This window comes from Phalacrocorax carbo, assembly GCF_963921805.1.
Source record: "Phalacrocorax carbo chromosome 30 unlocalized genomic scaffold, bPhaCar2.1 SUPER_30_unloc_1, whole genome shotgun sequence".
Classification (NCBI taxonomy): Eukaryota; Metazoa; Chordata; class Aves; order Suliformes; family Phalacrocoracidae; genus Phalacrocorax; species Phalacrocorax carbo.
Genome location: NW_026990236.1, coordinates 1 through 6,424, shown reverse-complemented (window position 1 = coordinate 6,424; position 6,424 = coordinate 1). Strand labels below are relative to the sequence as shown.

The following is a 6,424-nucleotide window of genomic DNA, read 5'->3' as shown; positions in this document are numbered from 1 at the left end:
CAGGTAACAGTGGGTGACAGCGGGTGACAGAGGCTGGCAGAGGGTGGCAGCGGGTGACAGAGGATGACAGGGTGACAGCAGGTGACAGCAGGTGACAATGGGTGACAGCGGGGGGCAGTAGGTGACAGCAGGTGACAGCAGGTGGTAGCGGGTGACAGTGGGTGGCAGTGGGTGACAGAGTGACAGCGGGTGGCAGTGGGTGACAGCGGGTGGCAGTGGGTGACAGCAGGTGGTGGTGGGTGACAGCGGGTGGCAGCAGGTGACAGTGAGTTGCGGTGGGTGACAGTGGGTGACAGCGGGTGACAGAGGCTGGCAGAGGGTGGCAGCAGGTGACAGCAGGCGGTAGCGGGTGACAGTGGGTGGCAGTGGGTGACAGGTGACAGCAGGTGACAGGGTGGCAGCAGATGACAGGGTGGCAGCTGGTGACAGCAGGTGACAGTGGGTGGCAGTGGGTGATAGTGGCAGCGGGTGACAGTGGGTGGTAGCAGGTGACAGAGGGTGACAGCAGGTGACATAGGGTGACAGTGGGTGACAGCGGGTGGCGGCGGGTGGCGATGGGTGACAGCAGGTGATGGGTGACAGCGGGTGACGGCGGGTGGCGGTGGGTGACAGTGGGTGGCGGTGAGTGACAGCGGGTGACGGCGGGTGGCGGTGGGTGACAGGGTGGCGGCGGGTGACAGGGTGACAGCGGGGCCGTGTCTCCAGGCTCGGCGCTGGCGCTGGCGCTGGCCACGCTGGAGAGGAACCAGACGCGGCTGCAGCAGCGCGGTGGGTGGCACCGTCCCCCGTGTCCCCCCCGTGTCCCCCCCAAAGTCCCCCGTGTCCCCCCCGTGTCCCCCCCAAAGTCCCCCGTGCCCCCCCGTGTCACCCCCAAAGTCCCCCGTGTCACCCCCGTGTCACCCCCAAAGTCCCCCGTGTCCCCCCCGTGTCCCCCCCAAAGTCCCCCGTGCCCCCCCGTGTCCCCCCCGTGTCCCCCCCCAAAGTCCCCCGTGTCCCCCCGTGTCCCCCCCGTGCCACCCCGTGTCCCCCCCGCGCCCCCGTCCCCAACGTCCCCGTGTCCCCCCCGTGTCCCCCCCGTGTCCCCCCGTGTCCCCCCGTGCCCCCCCGTGTCCCCCCCGCGCCCCCGGTCCCCAACGTCCCCGTGTCCCCCCCGTGTCCCCCCCGTGTCCCCCCCGTGTCCCCCCGTGTCCCCCCCGTGCCCCCCCGTGTCCCCCCCGCGCCCCCGTCCCCAACGTCCCCGTGTCCCCCCCGTGTCCCCCCAGGAGCAGAGACGGGCGCGATGCTGGAGGCACTGGCTGCCAACCAGAGCGCGGCCCGCGTGGAAGGTGGGGACACGGGGGGACACTGGGGACACGGGGGGACACGGGGGATACTGGGGCCGTGGGGCCGTGGGGACATGGGGGGACAAGGGGGACACGGGGGGACATGGCGGGACACGGGGGACATGGGGGACATGGGGGACATGGGGGACATGGGGGACATGGTGGGACACGGAGGGGACATGGGGGACATGGGGGACATGGGGGGACACGGAGGGGACACGGGGGGGACACGGGGGGGACACGGGGGGACATTGGGGACACGGGGGGGACATGGGGGACATGGGGGACCATGGGGGGACACGGGGGACATGGGGGACACGGGGGGGACACGGGGGGGTACACGGTGGGACATGGGGGACACGGGGGGACATGGGGGACATGGGGGGACACGGAGGGGACACGGGGGGGACACGGGGGGGACACGGGGGGACATGGGGGACACGGGGGACATGGGGGACATGGGGGGACACGGGGGACATGGGGGACACGGGGGGGACACGGGGGGGTACACGGTGGGATATGGGGGGACACGAGGGGACATGGGGGAACATTGGGGACACGGGGGGGACACGGGGGACACTGGGGCCGTGGGGCCGGGGGGACATGGGGGGACACGGGGGACACGGGGGGACACGGGGGATACTGGGGCCGTGGGGCCGGGGACATGGGGACACGGGGGACACGGGGGACACGGGGGGACACGGGGGATACTGGGGCCGTGGGGCCGGGGGGACATGGGGGGACACGGGGGACACGGGGGGACACGGGGGGACACTGGGGCCGTGGGGCCGGGGGGACATGGGGGGACAAGGGGGACACGGGGGGGACCAACGGGGGGACATGGGGGGACACGGGGGACACGGGGGGACACGGGGGACACTGGGGCCGTGGGGCCGTGGGGACATGGGGGGGGACAAGGGGGACACGGGGGGGACACGGGGGACACGGGGACACTGGGGCCGTGGGGCCGTGGGGACATGGGGGGACAAGGGGGACACGGGGGGACATGGGGGGACACGGGGGACACTGGGGCCGGGGGGCAGGGGGACACCTGGGGACACGGGGGGGGGCCGTGGCGCGTGGGTGACGTGGGCACAGCCGCGGGGTGCCCGCGTCCCCACGGCCTGGGTGGCCCCGCTGCCCCCAGTGTCGGGGACGATGGTGGCCGTGTGGCGCGACCGCGATGACACCCGGGCCGCGCTGGCACCGCCTGCTGCGGGCCGTCTGGGCACACAACGGTGGGTGGGGGCACCCACGGGTGGGGGGCACCCGCGGGGTGGGGGGCTCCCATGGGCGGGGGGGACCTGGGCCCAGAGGTAGGGGGTACTCATGGGCGGGGATGCCCCTGGGTCTGTGGGAGGGGGGCACCCGTGGGTGCGGGGGGACATTCGGTGTCCGTGGGTGGGGGGGCACCCATGGGTTGGGGGGACACCTGAGTCCTTGGGTGGGGGGGTACCCGTGGGTGGGGCTGTCTCTGGGACCGTGGGGTGGGGGGCACCCGTGGGTGGGGGGGCACCCATGGGGTGGGGCTGCCCCTGGGCCCGTGGGTGGGGGGCACCCGTGGGTGGGGGGGCACCCATGGTGTGTGATGTCCCTGGGCCCGTGGGTGGGGGGCACCCGTGGGGTGGTGGATGTCCCTGGGCCCGTGGGTGCGGGGGGCACCCGTGGGTGGGGGGCACCCATGGTGTGTGATGTCCCTGGGGCCCGTGGGTGGGGGGGCACCCGTGGGTGGGGATGCCCGTGGGCCCGTGGGTGGGGGGCACCCGTGGGTGGCGGGATGCCCGTGGGCCCGTGGCGGGGGCACTCCGGGGCGCCCGGAGGGCTGGATCCCCGCGCGGGGGGCGCCCCTGGGTGGGAGCCCCCCCCCGAGGCCGTGCCCACGGGGTGCCCCCCCAGGCTCGGGGGTGCGCCGGTGCCCCCCGTGGCCCCCCCGGCTGGCGCCCCACGCCGGGAGCTGTTACCAGTTCGGCAGCGGCCGCCGCGGGGTGGGCGCAGGCCCAGGGGCTCTGCCGCGAGCGGGGCGCCCAGCTCGCCGTCGTCGGGGACCCCCAGGAGCAGGTGGGCACCCATGGGTGCGGGGGGGGCTGGGGGTTCCTGAGTGTGGGACCCCCAGGTCTGGGTGGGGCACCCATGGGTGCGGGTGGGCTGGGGGTTCCTGAGTGTGGGACCCCAGGGGCAGGTGGACACCCATGGGTGCGGGGGGGGCTGGGGGTTCCTGAGTGTGGGACCCCAGGACTGGGTGGGCACCCATGGGTGCGGTGGGCTGGGGGTTCCTGAGTGTGGGACCCCAGGGGCAGGTGGGCACCCATGGGTGCGGGGGGGGCTGGGGGTTCCTGAGGGTGGGGACCCCGGGGCAGGTGGGCACCCATGGGTGCGGGGGGGGCTGGGGGTTCCTGAGTGTGGGACCCCAGGGGCAGGTGGGCACCCATGGGTGCGGGGGGGGCTGGGGGGTTCCTGAGTGTGGGACCCCGGGGGCAGGTGGGCACCCATGGGTGCGGGGGGGGGCTGGGGGTCTCTGAGGGGTGGGACCCCAGGGGCAGGTGGGCACCCATGGGTGCGGGGGCTGGGGGTTCCTGAGGGTGGGACCCCAGGGGCAGGTGGGCACCCATGGGTGCGGTGGGCTGGGGGTTCCTGAGCGTGGGACCCCGGGGCAGGTGGGCACCCATGGGTGCGGGGGGGGCTGGGGGTTCCTGAGTGTGGGACCCCAGGGGCAGGTGGGCACCCATGGGTGCGGGGGGGCTGGGGGTTCCTGAAGGGTGGGACCCCAGGGGCAGGTGGGCACCCATGGGTGCGGTGGGCTGGGGGTTCCTGAGTGTGGGACCCCGGGGGCAGGTGGACACCCATGGCGTGCGGGGGGGGCTGGGGGTTCCTGAGTGTGTGGACCCCAGGGAGGCAGGTGGGCACCCATGGGTTGCGGTGGGCTGGGGGTCTCTGAGGGTGGGACCCCAGGGGCAGGTGGGCACCCATGGGTGCGGGAGGGCCCGGGGGGTTCCTGAGTGTGGGACCCCCAGGGGCAGGTGGGCACCCATGGGTGCGGGGGGGGCTGGGGGTGCCTGAGTGTGGGACCCCAGGAACTGGGTGGGCACCCGTGGGTGCGGGAGGGGAGGCTGGTGGTCTCTGAAGATGGGGACCCCCAGTAGTGGGTGGGCACCCATGGGTGTTGCGGTGGGGGGGGCCTGAAACCTGGGTCCTGTGGGGCCCGGACGCCTGGGTCCTTGGGGGTGCCCGACCTTGGGGGGCTGGGGGGGGGGCGGGTCGGTAGGGTGCCATGTGGGTCCCGTGGGGGTCCTTGGGGTGCCATTGGGGGGTCTGTGGGGCTCCATGGTGTGTTGTGGGGTGGCTGGGGGGGGGTCCGTGGGTGCCCTGGGGGTCCACGGGGTGCTGGGGGGGGGTGTCTGTGGGGTGCCGGCGAGGGGTCCGTGGGTGCCCTGGGGGTCCACGGGGTGCTGTGGGGGTGTGTCTGTGGGGTGCCGGGGGAGGGTCCGTGGGTGCCCTGGGGACCCACGGGGTGCTGGGGGGGGGGGTGTCTGTGGGGTGCCGGGGAGGGTCCGTGGGTGCCCTGGGGGTCCACGGGGTGCTGGGGGGTGTCTGTGGGGTGCCGGGGAGGGTCCGTGCGCGCTCTGGGGACCCACGGGGTGCTGGGGGGGTGTCTGTGGGGTGCCGGGGAGGGTCCGTGGGTGCCCTGGGGACCCACGCGTGCCACGGGGCCCCCCAGGCCTTCCTGGCGGAGCTCTCCCCCCCCCCACGACTCCTGGATCGGGCTCCACGACCGCAGCTCCGAGGGCTCCTTCCAGTGGGTGGGACGGGAGCCCCAGCACCTACCGGTGGGTGGGGGTCGGGGTGGGGGGGCACGGGGTGATGGGGGGGCCATGGGGGGCTGGGAGAGCATGGGGTGATTGGGGGGTAGGGGGGTAAGGGGCTGGGGGGCACGGGGAGCACGGGGGGCTGGGGGGGCCACGGGGTGAGGAGGGGGTCCATGGGGGGCTGGGGGGTCACGGTGGGGCTGGGGGGGGGCACAGAGGGCCATGAGGGTCTGTGGGGAGCACAGGTGGGGGGGGCACGGGGGAACTAATGGGGGGCACGGGGTGGGGGGCACGGGGTCGGTGGTGGAGGACCATGGGCAGCTGGGGGGGGACACGGGGGGCTGGGGGGGGCAGGGGGTGAGGGGGGTGTCCATGGGGGGGCTGGGGGGTCACGGGGGAAGGTCACGGGGTGATGGGGGGCATGGGGGGGGGCTGTGGGGCGCACTGGGGGGCCATAGGGTGCTGGGAGGGCGGTTGGGGGGGTTATGGGGTGCCATGGGGGTCTAGGAGGGGGTCGTGCGGTGGGGTTCTGGGGGGCCCTGGGGTGATGGGGGGCTGGGGAGCAATGAGGGGTTGGGAGGGGCCGGGGGGGGGGGAAACCCCACGGGGGGTCGTGGGTGCTGGCGAGGGGCTATGGGTGCCATGGGGAGGGGTCTGTGCGGGTCTCCGTGGGGGCCGGGGGGGTTATGGGGTGCACCCGAGGGGTGGGGGCCCGCCCCCCTGACCCTCCCCCGCCTCCCGCCCCCCAGGAACTGGCGCTGGGGGCAGCCGGACGAGGGCGGGGGGGGGCGAGGACTGCGTGGCCATGGACCCGCGGGGGGGGGTGGGGGGACCGGCCCTGCGCCGCCTCCCCGGGGGGGTGGGTCTGCGAGCGGCCCTGGGCCTGCTGACCCCCCCCGGGACCCCCCCCGGACCCCCTGCTGACCCCCCCCCGGGACCCCCCCGGACCCCCTGCTGACCCCCCCCGCGACCCCCCCGCTCCCCCTGCTGACCCCCCCCGGGACCCCCCCGGACCCCCTGCTGACCCCCCCAGGGACCCCCCCCGGACCCCCCTGCTGACCCCCCCCCGCGACCCCCCCCGGGACCCCCTGCTGACCCCCCCGGGACCCCCCCGCTCCCCCTGCTGACCCCCCCCGGGACCCCCCCCGGACCCCCTGCTGACCCCCCCCCCCGCAGACCCCCCCCCGGGACCCTCGCTGGGACCCCCCCCGCAGACCCCCCCCCCGGACCCTCGCTGGGACCCCCTCCAGGGACACCCCCCCCCCCCTTGGGGTCCCCCCGGCCTTGGGGACACCCCCC

General features: G+C 75.7%; 1 long non-coding RNA gene across 1 annotated transcript; it reads left to right on the top strand.

Moving 5' to 3' along the window:
- Positions 1 to 3,239: 3,239 nt before the first annotated feature.
- Positions 3,240 to 6,148, top strand: LOC135310743 (uncharacterized). The gene is made up of 3 exons (XR_010370800.1): positions 3,240 to 3,380; positions 5,038 to 5,146; positions 5,875 to 6,148. It is a non-coding gene; the product is annotated as an uncharacterized LOC135310743 (long non-coding RNA).
- The last annotated feature ends 276 nt before the right edge of the window (positions 6,149 to 6,424 follow it).